This window comes from Ambystoma mexicanum, chromosome 11 (genome assembly GCF_040938575.1).
Source record: "Ambystoma mexicanum isolate Mex_15411 chromosome 11, UKY_AmexF1_1, whole genome shotgun sequence".
In the NCBI taxonomy this organism is placed as follows: Eukaryota; Metazoa; Chordata; class Amphibia; order Caudata; family Ambystomatidae; genus Ambystoma; species Ambystoma mexicanum.
The window spans coordinates 1,403,923,990-1,403,948,261 of record NC_090934.1 but is presented as its reverse complement, the minus strand read 5'-3'; the positions used below and the strand labels follow the sequence as shown (position 1 = coordinate 1,403,948,261).

The following is a 24,272-nucleotide window of genomic DNA, read 5'->3' as shown; positions in this document are numbered from 1 at the left end:
AGGAGGTTTTGCATTATGTACAAAATGTTACTTTCCCTCGCCACACTGTATTTAAATATCAGGATTCCTGGTGCGGCAAAAAAGCAGGCAAACGTATAGAGTGTCCTTTGTTATGGGGGCATTCAATGTTGAGAAGACATTTGAAAAACGGTCACTTTTTAAGCTTGCATTTCTTTGCATTCTGGAACGTGTATTCATCCATTCAAAGGGGGGGGGGGGCAAGAGGATGATAGTGGCACAGTTGCACTGTTTTTGCTTAACATATTTCTAGGGAGTATTTATATATTGGTCAAGTCGTTTTATTTGGTTTTCTCCACTTAAAGTCCTTTTGTTATACAGATTATTCTTAAAAGCCAAACATTAACATGTTCTCCTACTCGCTACTCCGGAGAAAATATGCGGTCATGTGCTTATGTTGTAGACTGGCCTCAAATTCCAGCTGCACCACTTGGCTAAAGTGTATGATCCTGGGCAAATAGTGTTATCTCGCTGTGACTTATCAGATTTTTAAAGAAAAATGTTTTAGCCTGGCTTTCCCCTTGCAGAGGTGATGTTCTGATGATTTGTTTTTAATTATGAAAAAAGTAGGAAAGTGTACATAAATTCGAGATGACCGTGTTACGGTGCAGTGGGTGCGTCCTGAATTTAAATCTTCGTTTGGTGTGTGCATATGACTTGGGGTTGGGGGTTGTGGTGAGGGCAGAGTTTATAGTACTTATAAGTGCTGCGAGGTGTGCGCACATGGCGATCCATAGAAATCTCAGGGTTTTTGATTTTTCAAATGTAGGCCGGTCTGCCCTACCGTTTTGAGAGTAGGCATACATCTGTGGCGCGCTGCCACAGCCTCCCACCCTGAACGAAGTAAAGATGTGGCACTCTTCTGCAGGGCGGCCATCTTTGCAAACCTCTGGCCCTTTCTGGGGTACAGCCATGTCTCTTGTCCCCCGGTTCACACAAAAGGTAAAGGGATGAGTGGGCCGCCTGATGCCACCTTTACGCAGTTGTGGGGACCATGCTAGGGCCTCATGAATGAGTATCAGTGATCGAAGTGAGCAAGAACGGTCGGGAGCGTTGTTCCACTATTATTTTATTCTGTTCGCCATTACTCTACTTTTTAAGACCATATTCATGTCCCTGTGCAAGTGTACAGTTGTAATGGGGAGTCCTAGTCACTAAGACTATTGGAATGCCCCGGCTGCAACACTTGTCACATGTTGCACTGTGCTTCCGCCTACCCTCTCCCCTGCCAAGACCACAGTTCCACTACTTTTCTGGATACACTTCTACCACTGTTGAGGACTGTTTTTGTGGGTCTCCAGCTGAAGGCGTAATGTATGGTGATCCCACCTACCTTATGGTGCCATGTAATGCATAAACCCACATTTGGGCTAGAGCACTGCTTAAGATATGTCTGTTATTTGTGGCCTGGCAGAGGCCACGGGCACCTGCTGGAGATGGGTTGTAACTCGTAACCAGAGTCTTGGGTTCTGATAATCCTCCCATCCCTCCACTTCAGGGTACTCCGTTGATCTTTGGAAGGATGGATGGCTTGGTGGACTCCGCGGGGTTGCTGCCATCCCATAGTCGTGCATGTGCATTTTCACGCAGGATGTACCATCTCCTGCCCCCAGACTGGTTATAGGAATGGTCCCCTACCCCCAGGAGAGGCACTTTTCGCTCTGTGAGAAGGAAGCTCCTGGTCGCAAGACCTATTTTATTTGTCTGCACTCTCCTTAATAAGTGTAATGCGAGCATATGGTTTCAATCTATGCACGCCTCACATAACACCTTAAGGAGCCCTTGACCCCTTCTCCCAACAGCAGGACAAAGGTGCTGGCGCTTGCCTCCCAATGTGCAGAAAACCGGATCTTGGCGCAGTTCTGCTCTTGCCCACTCTGAGAGTACGATGATACTACCTTATGTTTTTTGACTTTAAACCGCACTGCATGCCGCTACCGCTCCAATCCATATGGCGTACAGGTGCTCTGACGGTTGTGCAAGAGATTGTGGCTTAACTGTTGTGCTGATGCTTGCAGACTGGAAGTACTCGGAGCTCTGTGTGGGGGGTCAGTTTCTAGGTGTGTTATGTCCAGAGCATAGATGCATTTATGTCAGAAGGGAAGCCTCCAGAGGTCAAAATGGGCAGGAACTAAATGGTAAAACCCTCCCTTACTTTTCGTTGCAGTCCATGACCGCTACTTTACTCTCCTCTATTTGGGATTGGAACCGACCCTTACCAAGAACAAGCCAGTGTAACATCTCACTGTGCTATCTCGCGTGCCTGGATTGGGGCGGTTTATTTCAGTAGACTGCTTGGGACTGAAGCAAATCAAATTACGGGGCACCAATGGTCCAGGGATGAATATCTGTTTCTAAACCATCAATCGGCCCCACACTTCTAATACACCAGAAGGGATCTGAACAGATTGGAAGCACAAGCAAATTATAAACCTCCTTGGGTGATGTGGACAAAACGGCAGGCTTATGTCTGCAAGGTTGTGGATCGCTGGTTATTTGCAACACCGCGAAAGTCTTTCCCAATGATGAAAGGGACTGTACAGTTGAAGTCGCGCCCCTGCACGATCGCACCAGAAATACAGCCCGCTAGGGGAGGGGGGGGGAAAGGCACAAGACACTCTTGCAAGGATAACAAGTGTTTATTTCTACAAAAATAGGAATGCATCAGCAAGGAACTCTGCTGCCACCGAACATTCTGAGCTCCATAGGGAGGACGTGCTGTACATTACGTACCTAATGATGTAATGACATACAGTACATTTCTACAATACAGATTGGAGGGACCCTATACATGTAGGGCCTGATCCATATGGGATTTTCATCTGTTCATCTACTTCCATGTGGGCGCTGCTGGGCTTGTCATCCGAGGTAAAGTTGGCCTAACAATGAATTGGCTACTAACGGAAACCATGTTATTTTTATTGCTGTAAAAAGCACCTGGGAGATGCAGATTGGGCTTGTGGGAGCTGATGTCACAATAACTCACATGCTTCACTCATTCTCAGACGAGCAACTCCCAAGGTCCTCCACCTTCGTTTTTGGCTATAATTCGTTTTCACCCTGCACAAATCACGTGACCCATTTATGAAGGCGCGATAGCCTTGCCGTGTGTGATCTTGGTAATGAATCGAGAGGTGCAAAAGCTTTATGGTCAGTAGTCTGGGTTTGGATGGTCCTGTGGGATGCAGGGGTCTCGGGATGAACTCATTGCAAGGCTGTATTTCTTGTGGGGGATCATTGGGGCAGCAGGGCCTTGCTATCTGTTCTGTGGGATGGTACTGCCAAGAGGCGCTCTGCTCCCATCTCGTAACCTTACAGGGAGCATTCGTCCCAGGACACGAGGGCCTGTAACTTCTAGGACCAGGAGGATCTTTTTGACTCTGCGAGACATGGCAGGGGTGGGGGTGAGGGTGATGTTCGCGCTCATGCAAGGGATCTAATAGTAACAAAGAAAATGCTGTCTTCTGCGATTGGGCCTAAATTCACCCTCCACCCCCTGCTCCCTGGATGTGCTCTGTTAGCATTTAGGTCTTGTTCGGTATCGCCTATGGGGGGTAGTATGCAAAGTGATTAATCTCAATAGTTAAAGCATACTTTGTTTCATCACAAAGGAAGCAATGAGTCATCAAATGTCATTAGGGGCCTTTGGAGAAGGACCAGGGGGCCAGAACCACAATGTACCTTGTGCTTTTAGAAGTTCATAGTGTTGGACAGGTTGAGTCGGTTTCAGGGCACTTTGCAGCTTCTGTGACAGAGTTCAAGATGGGAGACCGCTGTGAGTATTAGGCGGCAGGCAGTTCGATGAGCGAGTCTGGACAGATGGCTGCAGGCAGGTCTACACGGCAGCTTGGGATCAGGAATCGTTTCAGTTGGCGGGTCTGAAGGACTGGTCGGGGCGTCTTGGACAATGTTGGCGACTGCGGTGTGACAACAGTCAGCGGTGCAGTCGGTTGCTACTCGAGGGGCTCGGAAATGTCCTTTACGCTGGTTGATGCTTATTGATGCACTCCTCCTAGCTTCTTCACTGGGATTGTGTCCTTTAAGGCGGACGGCCCAAAGCTGGGGAGCGTGTTGGAGGCACGGGCCTTTTCCTGGGTTTAGTTCAGAGACTCTCTGGCACTTCCCTCCTGGGAAGCTTACTTGCAGAGAGTAGCAGGGCATGCTGTGTGCCGGCTGGGTACCGGTTCCGGAGCTGCTAAAGGGTCACCTGGATTCAGTATCTCCCTCTGTTCACTGGGAGATGTTTAGGGGAGAGATCTTGCTTCCCTCTTTGGAAATTCTGGCCTTCTTCACTGTCGGAAACTGTAAGGCAGACTGTTTTCAGCCATGGTCCAATGAGTTTTTCTTGTTACTCCTTGCGAGTGGCCCGGTCCTTCCCTTTTTATTTTTAATTTTCTTTGTTTTCTTGTTTTTTTAAAAAAGCGAAATGGGCCACAGTGTTTGGTATGCATGAGGTCGTAATCGGAGTGCTTTGCAATAGAAAAGTAAAGTGGTGAAAACATGTAATATGAAGTCCCACCCATCTTCCCCTCTGTTGTGGATCAAAGGATATCTCTAGATAATTGATCTCTCTCTGTGGTTCCTGATTTAAAGCAGCAGGTCTCCCTTTAAGCTGCTGTGAGAACAGACCTTCTGTTTCCTTCAATCCACAAACTCTCCGAATGGGGGCCCCGCCCCTGCGGTGGTTGCCTACTGTAAACCCATAATCCCAGACATAACCGGTCACTGCTCTTGATACTGAGATGCAGGAGCCGGCTTCAGGTTGACACAGTGGATGTCAAAGGTTGTTGGGGTTTTCCTGTCTTTTGTTAGTCCTGCAACCATGCCTCCCATTGGCCTGCTTGAAAGAACTCTTGAGTATGCGAAGCTGCCACCAGCAGCTAACAAAGGATAGGGTGAATCCATGGAGCCTTATTAGGCTGGCCATGGCAGGAGGAAGGTTTTACCTGCCCCCTTCTGAGATGCCTTTTGTGTATGACAGAGGCGACAGTTCCTGTAGGCTGTGTCCACCCAGAGTACACAGCTCTATGTGTATGTCTTGGGGTAAGCATAGGAAATTGTGTTTGCGGATTAGCCCACACATTTTCCAGAGGTTGCTCTACCATCATTCAATTTAAAAAGCCCAGGTGAGCGCCCACCTGCCGTGCAGATCATTGAATTCCTCATGGGAGCATATTCATTCCTCCTAAGCAGCCAAAAATCCCAGCTCACTAGTGATCTGCATCTGAATTAATGTAAGTGCATGCAGCGTGGTTTACAGGTGATGGGAGAGGTGTGTGTGTATGTGTGTCTGTCTATATGGGCATGTCCTTTTAAGAGGTGCAAATAGTGGGTGATAAGGGAAGGCTGCATAAAGCTGCATGCTGTGGGGGGGGCAATGATGCACTAATGGGGGGGGTCCTTTTGCATGCATTTCCTTTCACAATTTGTAAAACAGAGTTGCAGGGTGGAGTGGAGGGAAGGAACAACATGCCTTGAATTAGGGGTGGGGAGGTGATGGTGAATCTGGAGGGGAGGGGGTCAGGGACAACTGGTACATGTTATGTTATTTTGCATTTGTAAAGCGCCTTATGTACCATTGGTATGATCTCAAGGTGCCGGTAGGTTGAACCTCCTCGGGAACCCCAGTTCAAGTCAGTTGAGAGAGAGTCATAAAGTGCGTGTGCGCACCAGGTATGTGTGCAGCTGGTGTGGTTGTTGCATTTTAGCTGCTTATTAGCGCTAAGTGAGGTGCTGAGGAGATCAGTTGAATGTGTTCAGTCTGGGGGATGGGCATCCAGACTGAGTTCTGGCTGCGTTAGGCCTGAGGAGACGCCTAAGCTAGCCGGTATGTGCTAGCTAGCAGTGTTAGGATGATGGGTAGTTTAAATCGTGTTAGTATGAGAACAGCTTTACCGAATGTGTCATAGTACTTCTGTGTCATAGTACTGCTTTGTTCTAGTTGAATGGTGGTGTATAGGAGAGAGTAAGCGTAGTAGTGTGATATTGTGGTAATCAGTAAAGTGTATGCGACCAGGCACAGTCAATGTTGGGAATACCTTCAAAATTCAACGTTAACACAGTAAGTTCAACTTTAACACAGTGATGCCATTAGGGCACACTCAATGTTAATGTTAACGTTATGGAGAGGTAAGGTAGAGTGGTGAGGGCTTTCTGGAGTAGAGTAATTGCTCTACAACCCACCCATGCCACACTTAGTTTTGTTGGTGTCTGTTCACTGTTGGCTTCACTGGCTTCCCCTGTGGACACCTGCTGACACTTCTTGGAACCACCTCTGTTGGAGCCGCCCTTTGCCTAGGGGCCCTTAGCTGTGGGGGCTGCACAGGCAGAGGGCTGCCCTGGGAGGACCGATGATGAAGGCCGAGAGGACCAATGGGAGCAGGGCATGGCAGGTTGGGAGGGGAAGCAGGGAGGGGAGAACGGGGAATGCGGGCACACAGGGACTCGGAAACTTTGCCAATTTTAAAAATAATGGCCAAATTGAGGACGGAGAGGGGACATCACTCACCTGCTCAGCTCAAGCAAAAGGGGGGAGGGGGCAGGCATGGCTAGCGTCGACGCTAGACATGGTGGGCTAGGCAGCCAATCGGCTTCCGTGGGCGGGCTGGGTAGGCGGGAGCAGCTGGGAAAGCAAGAAGGGGAGAACGGGGGATGCGGGCACACAGGGACTCGGGGAAACTGCCAATTTTAATAATATGGTCCATATGGAGGTCAGAGAGGGGGCAACCCTCACCTGCTCAACTCAGTTGGCCTGGGGAGCCAAAGGTAGCTCATGTTATCAAGCTAACCAGGTTCTCACTGGATACAAGGAGTTAAATAACTCCCAGCTACCTCTATTTTGAAACTAGGCAGCCATGTAACACTGCATCTCAGCATTCACCCACAGGTCATGATCATAATTTTGCACCAAACTAGAATAGGTCAGCCTCAGACTCCCAGATTACAAGTTATGGAGACACAATGGGCTAAAGTCTTGGATAGGATAAAGCAGGTCTAGTAGATCAACAGAAAAGTCTCTGCAAATGTTCTTAGGAATAGTTAAGAATCATATTGGGGTCATAAGCTGATTAGGCCTGTGAGTTGTGAAGTTTCAAGCACTGTCACCGTGAGAGGCAAGTACTCTGATTTTACAGTACTTTTACAAATGAAGAAAAAGATGCAGCTTGTGACCTTTGTTCCTGCAGATCTCGCTGTTCCTGGGCCTCAGTCGTGGGGACAAGAGGGAGGACGTCTGGGGACTGCTGCACTGCACTGGTCAAAAAAAAAAAAGCTGGCAAATCTTCAGTTCCGGTAGCTGTAGTCAAGCACACACATTTCTGTTCCTCTCCCTGGTTATCCGGTTTCCTGCAGCACTCTGAGGAAAATACAACCAGCTCTGTGAAAGGTATCCAGGTGGCTTAGTGTCGAGTTGATTGGTCCCACCAACTCAAAGGGAGAAGTCGTCCTTGCAGGGCTTCTCTGTTGAGATGAACTCAGCGATTCGAACCTGCAGCAGGGCTTCACCGGGCAAACCAATGGTCCAGGAGTTGCAGCAGCCATCCTCTTCAAGCTTGTCTTTGGTTCTTTTGTTCCAGTGGTCGACTCTGCTTTCCAAGCCAAGAGACTCGCCTTTTATCCAGCTTCCTCCCATTCATTCCAGCCTAGCTGCCACTCACCCAGCAGGGTGGCTGTCCTTGCAAGACAGCCAGCCAGCCAGCATTTGGGTCTCTTAGGAGACTAAGCACAGGGAGTTTCCGGCACCTCCCTCACTTCCTGGCCACCATTAGACACTTCAGTGCCAAAGGCGGTCTTCATTCCTGAAGTCCGCCAAAGGCGAATGAACAAAGGAACCAAATCTGGTTTGGGGCGCAGAGCAAAACTGTAGAAGGACCTTTCCACAAGGAATGAGTGAAAAAAGAAGACCGGGACCTGTTTTTACAGAGGGTGCTTAGACGCCATTTTGAAAAACATGGCTCCTGCGATTTAGCGCTACCGGTGTTCGCGGTCGGGAAAAATCATGGTGGTTCATTGTAAAACCACTGCCACCAGCCATTTTGAGAGTAAAGGGTAGCATTTGACTGCTACATGAGTATCTAGACACGGGATACTAAGTAACCCCTTCAGCACTTTATTGTAAGATGGGGTGTGCTGGGTCTAGGAATTTAAAAAGACTAGTAAAATCAATTTCACTTGACTTACTCTGGGAAACAGTAGTTTATCCCAGAGAAGGTGTTTAAACCTTGGGAAAGCCTGAAAAGGTTTCCCTGCGCCACTGCACTGAGGGTGCTGTGTGACGCACATGAAAAGATGATGCCTATGGAGTTGTCTAAACTCCATAAACAAAAGAAACAAACAGAATTAAAAAGTTCAAAGTACCAAAGTTCAGCAAAAGAGCTGGAGGGCCCCAAGGTGGGAGGAACCGGCACATCCATGAGAACTCTCCCCAACAAAGATCCTCACCATTTTGCCCCTGAGGGACGGCAGAAACGACCTGAGAGCCCAAAACACTGCACTTGGTTCCCGTACGTTGATGTGTAGTGTCGTCTCTTCCGGCAGCCACAGGACTTTGGCGTGAAGACGTCCAGTGTAGGCTCCCAATCCTTCCAGGGAAGCTCCTGTCGTGATCGTCTCCTGGTATGGGGCGGGCTCTGGAAGTCCGTGCCTTCGGCGATGTTGGCGCACACTCCCCACCATCTTATCGCTCAATGGAACTTAGTCGAGCGTGGTTCTGTCCTGCAGCCTCCAGACACCTGGACCCAATGGGCATCCAGGAATTCCTGCAGCCGGAGCATCCGCAATCTGCAGAGCCAGATCAGGTATATGCATGACGACATCAAGCCGAGAAGCAACTAGACAGTCCTCACTGTGGCGATCTTTAGTGCTAACGGCTGTTGCACCTTGCCCAAGATGGGCGCCATCCTCTCCTCCGGTGATGCCGGGCAGGATACAGTGTTGAGTCTGGATCCCAGGAACAGCGCGTCCTGCGATGGAGTCAAGCAGGACTTTGCATCATTTACTGAGAACCCCAGGTTTGTCAGCAGTTGGACGGTCCTCACCGAGATTTCCACTGCGATGTCCCTCGACTTGGGTGGGCCACCACCGGAGCCAGGCACTTTATCACATTTGTATAGCGCACAAACAGCCCGGGGGCATCGAGGCGCTGTTACTTGCAAGGAACTTAGTTACAGAGGTGATCCAGTTGTGAGATGCATTTCCTGATTAGTACATGAATACATCAGTACAGTTTAAGAAATTCGTCAAGGGTTGGTCATTCTAAGCTGATCGTGATTGATGAAAACATTATGTAAAGAGAAGAGTTTTCATAAGCCTTGCGGAAGGGGATGTGAAGAATCTGGGGGCCTTGAACTGGTAATGCTTCCCTTGTACGGCGAAGCACAGGAACTTGCGATGCGTTTGTTAATGGGGACGTGGAAGTACGCGTCTTCTAGATCCAACAACGACGGAGTTCCCCCCCCCCCCACCCTCCCTCTCCTCCAGCCGACCGAGCAAGTGCTGAAGTGTGACCATCCTGAACTTCTGGGACTTTATGTAGTTGAGTCGACGGACGTCGAGAATGGGCCTCCAGCTTTTCTTACGAGAAAGTATTGTGAGTAAACTCCGGAGCTACAGAGTTGCTTTGAGACCAGCTCCATCGCTCCTTTTCTTAACATGGCCTGAACTTCCAGCAGCTGAGGGATGTGGTGTTCCTGTTGGGCCACCGGTGGTATTCGCGGACACTTCTGTTGAAATTCCAAGTGTCCGTGGGCGAGAGCGTCCAGCACCCATTGATCGGCGGAGATGGTATCCCACATGCTTACTAAGTTCGCCATGGCTTCCCTACATATTAATTTTTTACACTTCGACCACTGGGAGCCTCAGGTACTCAGTGTTAGGGTGCAGTGTAGTGTTCCGATGCCTGATGTCTGTGAGTGGTGTGAAATTGCCATGTGCGGGTGGCTTAGCGCCTATTCATATTTTTGTTTGGCAATGTAGTTTTGAGCAAGTTGGTGCAGGGAGCAGTCAGACTTCAATGGGCAGACATTCTGGAAAAATGGCAGATCATAATAACATGCTAAGAGGCACGCATGGCATCATAGGAACAGACCCCCCAGCCATGCTGCATCCACTGGCCTCTTGCAGACTGCCCCCATTTCTATTCATCGGTGCCACTGGCAGACCCTGTCTTTCTGTCTATGTTCGGAAGTGAAACTTTATTTCTGTCACTTTACCCCGACCTCCGTTTTTGGGCTTTTAATTGCAATCTGAAAAAGGGCACGCAACCGTCCAATTGCAGTGCATACCCCCTGCCCCGTTATTTGATGCCATTTGTAGGAGCGGCCTCCTCGGTTCTTTTAACAGGCTGCTGTTGCGTCTGGGCGTCCAAGCATCAAGGTAACGGGAGGGGGCAGTAGTTTGATGCAGGCAGGTGGCGGCCATGGGTGTAATTTTAGGGCGGGACTGGGATGTTTGTCCCCCCCAATTTTAATGGCACACCATTTTGTCCCCATTCATTTGGCTGGGGCACCTTTTCATCAAGATGTTTTGTCCACCCCCAACATTTTCAGCAAAGTTACTCCACAGGTGGCGGCGCTCCTGGAAACCGAGGCAGCGCCTGGTTCTGGCACCCACAGGCCACCTTGCTGCCAAGGAAGAGAAGGCACCGGGAGATTTGGTTGCCTTGTGCCACTTTCACGTGGACTGTGCACTAGTTTTTTTATTGCAGCTGCTTATTTTGCGCTTCTCCCTGGTTCCTTATGTTTACCACGTTCCAATTGCTCAGAAGGGTCCTGTGCTGGAAACGGAAATGGTCAACTGTGGGTTACCACCGTCCACGGGGGCGGGGGATTGGGCGTGCTGGAGTTGTAAATTGGCAGTGATGGGGAGAGATGTATTTACTTTTTCAGGCCCCACCTACCTTCCAAGATTGATGGATAGATGCATGAATGGAGAAGCGTTTCCTATAATGTTGCAAGCAAATTAGAAAATGTGCACGCCTTTTAAATGCGCAAAGCTGCATGAATGTTTTCTTTCTGCTGATGACCCGAGTTCGAATCCTGGCTTCGGATCAATTTCATGAATGATCAATTTCATAGTTTTCCAAGATCCGCAGACTTTTTTTTATTTTTATTTTTTTTATTCTGTGTTGTTTTTTTGCCGGATCTCAGATCTGGGAAAATCCAGCTCAATCCCAGGCGCTGGATGGAACACCCAATTCCACCGTTCTATCACAGCTGTGCCCAGAGGAGACCAGTGGGTGGAGCAAGGACCAGAGGGTCCCATTTCTGCCCAAGACTTTGAATGGGTGGCACTCTTCATTTCTTCCTCCACCAATGGGGGGAGGCTGTCGTTTCTGTCCACAGCTGCCCACACCATCATCTTTTGCAACCAGTTGGTAGTTTGTCTCCATGCACCAGTGCTGCACTTTCTTAAATTAAATCCATACTTCACATACAACCAGCACAATGCAAGGCCGTCTCGATTTCTCACTGGAAGTCTGAAGTCCCTTCTTATGTGCAGCGTTGAAGCAAATCTTTTAAACCGTACCAGGCACTCCCAGCCGCTTCCAGTTTAATGCAGCGCAGTGGAGGCCAGGAAGTGGCGTTGGCAGAATCGGCCCTCGTGACACGAGGCCACCTGCCAGCTCTCGTGGTGGACTCTGACCTGCTGGGTACCTCGACACCTCGGTGATCTGCTTTCCTTGACCCCGACCCTGTTTTTTGCTGGCCCACTGTACCTTCCAGGAAAGCTGGGCAGACGGTGTAGCAATACCCTCGGTGCCAGGGGCGGTGCCAGGGCCGGCGCCGTGGAAGTGCTGTGACTAATGTGGAGCAAAGGTGAATTGGAGGTGTGGCCGGTTACACTTGGGAGCAGCATGTGTTTCGCAATCGCCCAGGTTGGTAGCGTGCTCAAGAGGCTGCCCACGTGACTAGCCTTTCACAGAGGCTTGGGCCTTAAGAGAAAGTCCGGTTGCATCCTGCACCCCCTTATTCCTAAAGGTTTCGGGTCGTTTTTGTATTAAACCAGTCGCGATTCCCCCCTCGGACCCCCTTAATTCTTGACACCACTCGTTTATAGTGTAACGCCCAAAGACCCATATGGCCCAGGTGTCAATCGGTTACGACTGTTCACCAATTTACTAACGCGAATGAGAGTTTTGCTCCCAAAAAAGGTGTGCACCGTTTAATCTACTGGTGAAATTGAAAGCCCGTGTCCAATCGGCATCTCACAGCCAAATCTCTAATTATGTGCCTTCACCCCTTGAGCTATCTTTTATATCCGCAGAGTATGGAGGGTGCTCTCCACGTGACGTTGATGGTGACCCCCCTCCTTGTAGTACCCTACCGTTTTCCACTGTAACGTAGATGTGACGCTTTTTCCCCCCCACCTCAAACTAGATGTGAAAGCTGCACTTGGCCCCATCTATGGAATGCAAACGTGATTTACAGAGCATCAAATACTGTGTGTTTGTTTGTTTATTTATTTTTAGAAATGTTTGCAGGCGGTATTGCTCATGAGTTCAGAGGAGGCGCAGCCTTCCATGCGTTGATGGGGATTCGGGAGCAGCCTCTGCGTTAAGGACTGGGCGAGCCCCACAGACCTAAAAGAACAAAAAATGTTTGCTCAAAAGCACTCGGCAGCTCGCGAAGCTGGAATGTATGTGTTTGGGAAGGAGAAGAACCTTTTTCACGACCTGCAACAACAAAAAAAGGTGTCATTCTTGCACACATCGCTTTCACGTGTTTGTTTTTCAAGATCAGCGTGACCCTACACCCTCTACAAAACACAAAGGGCTGCAGACTTGAAAGGGGGAAGGGAGGAGGTTGGGGGGAGGGGGTTAAAAGGTGGGCTTGCATCCCACCTGTCGAAATGTGTGCATGGAGATTAGTAAGACACCCACTGCAAAACCTCTGTATGATGAGCTACACTATATACAACGTTGTAAAGTATATTGATAACATTTGCCATAAGGGGTAAATTGAATATTGTTGCAGGTCTCTATTTTGGTTCTGCCAGTCAATCTCGGCTTCTCAGTTCTTGCTGTTGCTTGACCTGGAGACCATGTTGGATTCTTGCTTCTGGGCTGACTGGTTCGACTCTTAAAGCCTGTAAATGACTGGCTTTTGGCACCTAGTTGAGATTCCTATGACCCTCTGTCGAGCAAAATCTACGGGTATGGCTAGTGGTAGATGGCAATCGGTCTAGCCCTACAGGGAAGGGGCATACCGGCTGCTGTATGGCTAGTGGTAGATGGCAATCGGTCTAGCTCTACAGGGAAGGGGCATACCGGCTGCTTTTTCTCCCTAAAAACCAGCGAATACTCCCAACAAAAGAAATTGGCCAGTAAAACTAGCCTCAACAATAATGTACACTAAGGAGCCTGCCCTACTTCCACACAGCTCCACAGACATTCATATCGTCCTGCTAGCAGAGCAGTGTTGCACGAAGGTGCTCTTAATGTTCCTCTTCAAGGTAATTCCACTTTTGCCACATGAATTACTGGGTGCAAGTAGGGATTACAAAACAGTAGGGATTACAAAACAGTATCTGTTTTAGAATTATGTTTATGCTTGCCCAAAAATACTCCCATTGGGAATAGGCATTACTTTTTTTTACTCCCAACCATCAAAAATACTATCTTTGACACAGGTAGTACAGCTCAGGGGCAACGCGCTCATCTTGGAAGCAAGACGCAGAGCAACAGTGGTATGAATCCCGGGTCCGCGCTTGGAAGTTTTTTTTTTTTTACGCGATTAATAACAATTTATAATTGAACCTGGAGTGTGTATTTGTGTTTACGCCTTGCTACGGGGGCGTCGGAGCGCTGTACGTGTATAGGAGGGAGCAAAAAGGGTACATGTTCAAGAGTCGGAACTCTGCGAATGAGTGGAAAGCACAGACCAATGACCTCAATCTGGAAAACAAAAAAACGTTGATGTGGTAAACCAAGCCAGAAAAACTGGAACATACACACACATTATCGGGGCATTGCACAGAAGGCAGCATGACCGTAGCGCGCGTTGGTAATGCCAACCGTTTCAGCTTTTGTGTAGGCATGGCAAAGGCACTTGCCAGGCACTGCCATAGTTATAATAACTGGCCCTTGATGGTAGCAGGCGCTAAATGGTGCAAGGCCCTGGGCATCTAATAGAACTGCCGGGGAAATGTCTAATACTTGTACAGAAGCCAAAACTGTTGGCTTTGCTAATGCTTCTTTTTATCAGGACTTCAGGGAAGGTTCCGCCGAGTGCTTATAAATCAGTGTCTGAAGGCAGACCTGGGTAACGTACACCAGTAATGGGTTTACTGCTCCAATTACACCATTAACTCTCAGAAGACAGTTGAGTAAAGATGGCTCAAGGAATTCCTGTGAGGCAGTGTTTTGGGCGGGGAGAACAGGAACTGGTTGGGAGTGGCCATGGGGATTAACATGTCCATGGGCAGGCAATGGCTTAGCAAATCACCAAATGCCTACAAGATGTGTGTCGCTCCTCATATGCTGTTTCTTCCCATCTGTACTCTAATGCAATAGTTTCGGCTTATAGGGGATACCTAATATCCCAAACTAACAATATGCCTGGACCATTGTGAAGGACACTGAGAGAAAAGGGAGATGGTCTGGGGACTAATTTATTCCACAAACACAGAACCCCATTGCATGGACCGACCAAGAAATGGGTCAAAAAGTCAGTCCACACGAGTAGTAGTAATGCCTTTGCACAGACAGGCATCCAATTTTCTTTCGTACGTTGAGGACAGGCAAGCTGAACATTAAGGGCCAAACCAGAACACGCTTGAAGACCAGATAAGAACACAAAGCACACCCACAGATCAAATGATGGTCTTAGACCAGAACAAAGCACACCCACAGGTTGTGGTGGTGGTCTCAGACAAGAACACAACGCACACCCACAGGTGGAGAGACAAGAACACAAATCACACCCACAGGTGGTGGTCTTAGACCAGAACAAAGCACGCCCACAGGTGGTGGTGGTCTCAGACCAGAACAAAGCACATCCAGAAGTGGTGGACTCGGACCAGAACACCAAGCACACGCACAGGTGGTGGTCTCGGACCAGAACACCAAGCACACGCACAGGTGGTGGTCTCGGACCAGAACACCAAGCACACGCACAGGTGGTGGTCTCGGACCAGAACACCAAGCAAACGCACAGGTGGTGGTCTCAGACAAGAACAAAAAGCACACCCACAGGTGGTGAGACAAGAACACCAAGCACACCCACAGGTGGTAGTCTCAGACCAGAAAACCAAGCACACCCACAGGTGGTGATCTCGGACAAGAACACAACGCACACCCACAGGTGGTGGTCTCCTGATGGATGCAAACGGTGAACATCTTCATGAAAACCCTGTATTCAAGAAGAAGCGACAAGCAAACGACAAGCAAATCCAACACTCGCAGTTAAAGGCAAAAAGTACAAAACCAGCCGCATTATTCACACAAGCATCGAAGATATGGAACAACTGGGCACGAGGGGTGCAATGGAAGGCTTTACCCAAATCGCCAGGGAAAAGAGCCAATACTTAGCAGTCAGCTTCCAAGATGGGACCACAGACCTCACCAGGGACACCAACGAAAGCTTGCACGGGAACACCAGGTGTGCACATTGCACACCCTCGTGAAACCAGTGTGCGGCTGCATCGTTATGACCAAATGCATTTCAGCACAAAAGAAATGCAAATATTTGCCAGGCTACTGAAAAGCCACGTCCTGGATCAAGAGAGCCTCTGACAAACCACTGCAACAAGGCTCCCCCATAAACCGGTACCCCAAACAGTCGACAAGAGGACTTGCAGCCATGCAGCATCTGCAAAGGAATGCAACCGGACCTCCCGCTGCAGAGATGTGCCCCACCGCAGGATCAGAAAGGGAACCGCAGGGAGCATAGTGCCACCCAGCCCATCCACAGAGTAGGCTTAACGTATCGAAGGGCCCCAAGTACACACCGCTACAGAATAGGAACCACAATCCACAAGGATGCGCAGGGTTGTCCCACGCTGGGCCTCGAGGGACAGAATCCTGACCGGTTTTCAGGATATCCCTTATTAATGCTCATGGGGGGGAAAATGAGCATACATTTAGAATCATTGTATGCAAATTATCTCTTGAATATTAATTGGAGGATTTCCTGAAAACCCGGCATGGATTCGGCTCTGAGTTGGACACCCAGCATTACAGGATGGAGATCTGGAAGTGGTGCCTAACTCCACAGCAATAGGGTTCCCGTTCGCCTCCCCCCCCCAATCCCTCCAACCGCCCCCCCCCCCTCTCACCACCGCCCCTGAGATACAGGACTGAATTAAAACGACATTCATACCTTTTTGAGAACACATGTTCCAGGATGTAGAGCAAGGCAGCAAAGACATGGTAGAGACTTTCTTCTGGCGAAAAAGTGCCACAATGAAACGAGCTTTGGAAACTTGGACTGCATGTAAAGACTTCATAAGGGAAGTCAAACCAGTGTTACAGCTCGTTGGGGAAAATCGGCATGGCCTCCGTGCCTTTGGACCAGCGGGAGTAAGTAACAAAGACTTCAGCAGCAAGAATTCTGCCGGAAACGAAACTACCCATGACTGCCCATGGGCGTAATTTTAGGTGGGGACAGGGAGTGCAGACAATCTGGGGGCGATTTTGGCAATTACAGAAAAGAAACATCAGATTTTCTTAACCACGGAAATAACGCCCCCACACACATTTGGAACAATATATCAAAAGATTGATTGAAAATGCAATCCAATATTTACCTATGTGTAATGAACATACCATACCCCCTCTACCCTCCCCCCTGGACTCCGGTTACTTTTACTCCGATTACAACGAAGCCTCTGTTTTCCTTTTTTGCTGATGTTTACATACAGGCAGAAATCCATCTGCTTTCTGTCTGTATTATTGATTTATAAAAAAGGAAACAAAATCGAAAATCGGCTTTTCTGCTTGGCTCTCTTTGCTGTCAATCATGCATGGCAGGCCAATCACGTTGCTTACTGACAACATAGTTTAAAAGCTGTATCAAAAATGGTATTGAAGTTCTTCAAATATCAGACGTGTATCTTGGGTAAGCAGTGTCACAGGAACAACCATTTTCTGTTCAAAATGGAGCCGACATTGATGCAGACTAACCTAGTTCCGTTTGTGTCCTTTATGGCGGCGTCTGCATTTTAATGCATGCATTTTTTTTTCATTCGCAATGCAGAGAAATATGCTTGTTGCAAGTTATTGCTTTATACTCGAAATGTGGACAAATGCAGAAAAAATGGTCAAAAATAAATATGGATAAATACAGACGGAAAGAAAATACCATAATATTTTGTGTCTTAACTTCAACTTGAATTTAATCTTTTGAGAACTGGGAGGTGAAGGTGGAATTTATCTAGTACGAGTCATATTTTTTAAAATTTGATTTATTAGCATTTTTAAAGCGCTCACACAGCGCACGGGCATTAAGGCGATGTTACGGGAATTGTTTTTTTTTTGGTTGCGTAATTGTGTTTTAGTTGCGTACTTATAACGCGCTTAAATACCCAGCGCGGACCAGGGGATCGAACTTGTGTTGCTTCGTGTCGTCTTGCTTCCAAGGCGAGCACGTTGCCGCTGAGCTATCCTCCCGGGATCTGAATGCACATACAAGTTCAGACCAAGACGTCGTCTCCAACCAAGTGTACAAACGTATTCTCGGGGCTTACACCTTTGCAGGATATCCAATGAACGCACAGAAATGGCTTAAATGGCAAAATGTCATTAACCCTACTTAAGTGTGTAGGCCCGCAAATTCTAAATGTGAGGGGGGGGAAAAAAAACTGGATGCCCCAACCTCCCCACACTGTTCCCAGCACATTGCCGAATGGACCAGTAAAGACCATTTCATCTCTGCTCTCCTTTCCAATGAACATGACCACACATTTCTAAAAAAAAAAAAAAAACTAAAACCAGAAAGCAGGCCTACACAAACCAAGCTGCCGGAGATGTGCCGGTCCGATAGCACAGCGAGTAGAGCGCGCGCTTCGACATCTGCGCAGAGCCTGCTAATGCAGGTTCGCATCCCAGCAGAGCCAAAACTCAGCCTTTCATCCTCCCGAGGTCGCTAAATGAGCACCACACGAGCACCACACACCGTGGGTAATAATAAGCAGCGCTCAGATACCTGAGGGTTTGTAGTGCTATATAAAATGCAAATTATTATTTAAATAAAATACTCCACAGGGCAGCACAGGCTCATTTAAGTTGGGGAAACTCAAAAAATATCTGATCCTTACTGGATACATAGTTTGGAAGACCTATATAAACTGAAAGCCTGTCTAAGCTAAAGCGCAAGCACCCAGTGAACCCTCAGCTTCTCTTGCACACACAGGATATAGAAGCCAGTTTAATACATGCCCATTAAACTAGCTGAGATGGATGCTGAAAGCAGCTCCTTCTGGGAGATGTGGGGGAGATGAATTCAAAAAGCACACTAATGAAACGTCCCAGACACTTGGTCAGTTGGGTCCCTCGCGCCTTCCTCTAAAGATGAAATGTTGGACGCAAACCACTCCGGGAAATTTAGGTAAACTGGAACAGCCTCGTGAACCAAAAAGCACACGACTTCCTTCCTGATTAACACTTCACGTATGAGTAAGCAGAGGGGTTGCTGGGGAGGGGAGGGCTTAAGGGGGCTATAGCCCCGGGTCTTTTGGTTGTAGGCTCGGATAGAATCTCAGGATCTACAACCAAAAGGCTAGCTAACCCCCAGTCCCGACAATCCCGCCATTAGTGTAGCCCTGGATCTTTTCCAGACCTAGCAACGCTCCTGTGAGTAAGATTTCTACCTGAAACACAGACCATATGTTGCCGTCCGTCTCTTAACGGCATATAAATGGAGAACAAACACTGGTGGAGCGTATTTGCTCGTGTTACAGACGTCTGAACAGCTTTTTGATTCGATCAGGCACCCAGAACTGAACCTGAAATTGCTGTAGGCGGAAACGGGAGGGAAGACTTTCGATATAAAAATCCATCTAAAACTCAATCAGCTGCAAGTTTAAGATGAACATGAAGACTATTTATGGCCCAGGCCTCTTCTAGGGGTTTGCCCACCCAGTTTGTGGTTTGTTCTTGCTGGATTTAAGGACATTTTTCAATCCCACATAGTGGTCCTTCCTCATGGTCCTGCGGGGGGAAAATCCACTTTTGGTCCTATTCGTTTGGGCTCCATACTATTGGGCTGTGCACAGATCCAATGAATAGGGTTAAGGTCCCCGGATATGTACAGGGGTTTTTACTTGGGGTTCTCCTCGCTCCCCAATGCTCTTAGCAGTTGATCTAGACCCCTTCATGGAATGGGCTCTCTTATTGGGCTGTGTCTGGCCCTCTGTTACACCATACCCCTTTATGCTGGTGACCTGTTCATAGATAGCAGCTCAACATTTGCTATTGCAAAGATAATGGATGTAGTGAAGTGGCAACCACAGTGGTTTACATATGGAGTCATGAGTCGATTTCTTATGTGATCAAAGGCGATCCATACCTGATTCGCGTCAGCATCATTCAGAAGCCTGGGGATACAAGTGCCTAGCAACAAGAAACCAATAGTGTTGCAATTAACGGACAATCGCGTCCCCTGCACACCAATGGTGTCTGAGAAAACTCGGTCAAAGTTTCAAACGTGTTCATGTGCAAATAGACCATCAAATTATGGTTTATTCTAAAAAAAAGTCTGAATTAAATTTGTGATATACAAAAAGTTACAAATGGTCGTGACAAACAAAGATCATGAACGCTACGTGTTTTGGAATTATACCCCTTCATCAGAAGCAATACCTGTTAGTTAAAGTGACAATTTCTCTTGGAGATTTGGACTTCGAAAGTCTAAAAAAAGGTAAATGAGAAAAGAGTACTCTGAATTCAAGTCTCTCTGAGCATAGTCAATATTATGCAGTTAGTTATTTTAATGTTGATACTGATACTTCCTAAGTGCAATACAATGTCAACTTAGTACTCTGTTGCGAATCAACTTGTCAAATCGTCCTCGGTAGGATGTTCTGTGTGAATTTCAACATATGAAGCAGGTTGTGTCTCCACCGGTTGTGAATTTCTTCACCTGAATTCACGTCACAAAGGAAGAGTTTCATGATGGATGCTTATTTTACGGTCCTCTTAGGCTCCTGGAAACTGAATTTAATACATTAGAATGGGGTGTTTTGGTAAATCATCTTGTACCGCTCGCATGGCGGTAACCACAACTTAATGCGTACAGAAAGGAACAACCCTCCAACTAGGTTGGATACCGATCGAAGGACAACCCTCCAATTAGGTTGGATACCGATTGAAGGACAAACCTGCAACTAGGTTGGATACCGATCGAAGGAACAACCCCCGCAACTAGGTTGGCAGGAACAACCCGGGCAGCTAGGTTGGATACCGATCAAATGGTAGTTTTTATCCTGGATTAAATTCTGCAAGGCAACATTTGGATGAGCTTTCAGCATTCTGGACAACTTAATAAAACAAGCATTGGCAATGCCAACGTTTTTGGCTTGTGTCTAAATATGGGAAACTAATTTTCCACGCATTGCCTTAATGATTCCAACTGGCCATTAATGGTAGCAGCTTGAACATGGTGAAAGTACGTGGGCACGAGGACGGGGCCTGGCAAATGCCTAATGCCTATATACAAGTCAAAACTGTTGGCTTTGCTAATGCTTGTTTTGAACAGAGCGTCCGTTAAGGACATGTGTACTACTTATAAATGAAGTGGATAAAGGACGACCTGGTAAGGCATTTCTATTACATCAGCGCGTTTACATAATCAATTAAACCATTAGCTCTCAGAAGACTGCTTTGAAAAAATCCCTGGTAGGCACTTTGAGTGCAAAGTTTAATTTTGAAGGCTTAAGTGTGTGTTGTGGGTGGGAATGGCTATAGGAATTAGCATGGCCCTGGGCAGCCAATGGGTTGTTAAAACAACCACACAACACCTACAAGCATTGAGTCCCTCCTCCTACGTCTCCCTAGCTGCAGTCCAATGCATGAGTTTCGGCTTTTAGTTGGCGCCAAAGCCTCGCCTTTGTAGCCGAAACCAAAAGCTGGGTTGCTGGATGGAATTTTAGCGTACCCGTTTTGGGGGAAATGCCACAATCCCAGAAGTCCAAATAATGACTGCATGGAGGGTTGGACTGGACTGGGAGTTTTGAGTATGGGCAATGCCCTTGAGGAGGGCCATCCTACATCTATTTACATACATACTTTCAGCGTAGAAATGCTTTAAATTCCCAATTAAAGGGAGACTTGATTGGTGTGTTATTGAGACAAGGTTGCTATCAAGCCTATTATGTACAAAATCATTTTTGATAATGTGCAGGCGGGCAACGTAATTTAGCTGACCGGGCTAAAGCCCCTAACCCCCCCCCCCTCCCAAAATGTTAGCTGAGGGGTGGGGCTTACGTGCCCTTTAACAGTTCAAAGGATCAGGAACATGCTTCTGGGTGCATTTTGCTTCTTCCGAGACAAATCTACTATCTGCTCGGATGGTCAAACACTGCCTGTTTCCCAGAATCACAGCCCTCCTGGCTCTGCAGCCAGTGCCGCAATGAACTCCACAACACCTTTCTTTTGTCATCAGCAGCATAGCCTTTCTTGTACATGATGGTGAATTTACAACTGAAAGGCCACCAGTCACCTTGCAAATCTGGGACAGTTAAAGCGAGCAACACAATAAAGCACCCTTTGAAAATGTGTTCACACCCATATGGTCTAATAGCTTGATTTGCTAAAAAGTCAAGTTTGCTTTCATGTCCTTAGTTGGATGGTCTTCACACCATACGTAACACCATGCTGGAGGTTTGTGACAAATCGCCAAACCTAAGTGAGTTTATGATGCAACTTATTGTATTGTGTGTCTTAAAGTGCTAAAAATAAAATGGGTAAATAGATATTTTGCCTTTTGCATCTTATAGTTTTCCATTCAGGATGTGGAAAATAAAGGTCCACTGATATTATTTTGGCCCAACGTGCTGCTGCTATAAGGATTTATGTTGTCATGATGCTTTACTATTTTATTTTGCAAGTACACTCTATAGGACGGTATTATTGTAGGTCTCGACACCCAAAACTTAAATATTTGTTTCATGTAAATCCCTGCTTCACTGTTCAGTGTAAGTGTGGGATCCCGGGCAAATAATGTAATCTCACCCTGACTTAAACTACAAAAATTGGGAGTGCTCATAAGTAATTACGTTTACACCCTTACAATAGGACAGTTTTAATTAGTTTAGGGACACATTAGTGTACCCTGGTGCTCCTCTGCTCGTGGCTCCAGTACGGTCACCTAGAATAGCATTATTGCTGCACTGGCCCTCCCCCAGTCTCGTATCACTTGATTTGACAGGCAAACATAGTCTCGCCAGCCAGTCAGTGCACCAGAGATTGTAGTATAGCGGACTAACTGTGGTAGAACCAACATTTCTCCCTTGTTGCTCCCAGCCACTAAAGTTGCTTGGTCCGTCCAGAGTACTGCCCAACACTCTGCAGTGTCCTGTTATGTTGTGATATGGTGTCTTTCATTGCACTTCATCTGCCATTTTCACACTTTCTAGGACCTTCGGGATCTGCAAGAAGAGGGTGTTTTCAGACTTGAAGGAGAGTTAACTGATCATAATATTGAAGCTGTACTAGAATAGTCTCATTACAATGAGTAAAGAAGTTAAATGCCCCTACAGAAGTAAGATTTTCACGCCCCCCATCGTCTCTGAACTTGGCGCCTCTCCAACATTTGAATGGTTTGTCCCTGGCTAAACTTTAGCCTAGGTGCACCCCTGGATGTGCGCACATGCATTTTGTTAGGCAGAGAGGTGAGGGAATGCTCTCCCCGAAACTGGCAGCGTTCAAGTTTTACTTTGTTCCGAAAAATGTCCTTGAACAAACGCAGTAAAACATTAATGCTGCTCCTTTCAAGAAATACTTCCATCGCCTCTCTGCATTATGTGCTTTAAAATATACCATTTGATAGTTGGTCTCCACGCCAGACCATGGTGGTAGAGGGTTAAAACAGTCGGGTGGGGCCTCCAAGTTTGCCCCGCCTATTTTTGGAAGTGACTCCTCCCATCACCACTTAGCCCCCCCGCCCCTAAATGCAGGTTTTGTTGCGTCCCTGGTAATGGGTGTCCCCTGCTTGTGGCGAGCCTGGTGCCATGAGGACTTGGGAACATTGGAGGGAAAGGACTGATGACTTATTAGAGTGCAGAGAGAGATGGCAAGATGGCGCGAACCTGGGACTGCTGCAGTTTGACCTGTTTGGATAGAATAGATTACTCTGTAGCGGTCGATGGCGAATGGGTACGAGTATACATCAGCCTTGGGGCTGTACCATTATTCGCGGCCTTTGTATGCTTCTTGTGTTGCCATTTGGTGGCCATTCTGTGTATGCCTTTGTCTGGATTGGTTGCGTCTGCAGTCATTTCATGCAATGTCCTAGACGGCGGGAGACTGTGTGTTCTGCTCTGCACACTTCTTTTGCTTTGCTTTGATGTGTTTGTTTAGTGCGAAGTACCCTTGTGATAAGTGCCCATTAGTCTTGTTCATTGGGGTCTTTCAGGCTGCGTTTAGACGGGGACAGCCGAATCCTATTGTTTTGCAAGGCTTTTATCGGAGCTTGTTTACAATGTTGTGGTAAGGGTGAACAAATCCTAAGGTAGATGAGTGCTAATCAGTGAGTGACAACCTGTAGAAATGACTTGAGTAGCATTTTCTGAAAGGCAGGACCTTTAACGGTTTCTTAAAGCTGAGCAGATTCTAATTGGATTTAATTTTTTTTTAAGTGGTAGTCTTGTTCCAAAGCATAGCATGTTCCAAAGCATAGTGTCTTACGCTGCAAGTGTCTTGCTACCGGCAGATTATTCAAGGTGCCACTATTTTGATTTCAATTTTGATGCCCAGGGGCCCGGCGCGCACTATGAATGAATAAACAATTACATCTACAACCAAGAACGATACGTATTATGTTTTTCTTCAAGTTCTAGTTGGAACATAATGAGGACTGGGGAGGAGGGAGCTGTTTCTACAAAACATTCACGCATTTAAAGTAGTGGCCTTGAAGTTGATTCTAGAAGATGCAGGTAGCCACCGCAGTTGCTTGAGAACAGGGGATAAATGACCTGCGTAAAATCATTTAGTAACCATGCCATCCACACCACACTGTTCTAGTCTAGAAATCTGCTTGCCACTCATGACTAATAGGCATTGCAGTTATCCAGGCTGGCCCAATGATGGCTCTGTTTTAATA

General features: G+C 47.4%; 1 protein-coding gene across 1 annotated transcript in view; it reads left to right on the top strand.

Moving 5' to 3' along the window:
* The window catches only part of CERS3 (ceramide synthase 3), a 365,411-nt gene that overhangs the window by 19,182 nt on the left and 321,957 nt on the right, over positions 1–24,272 (top strand). The window lies entirely within an intron of this gene.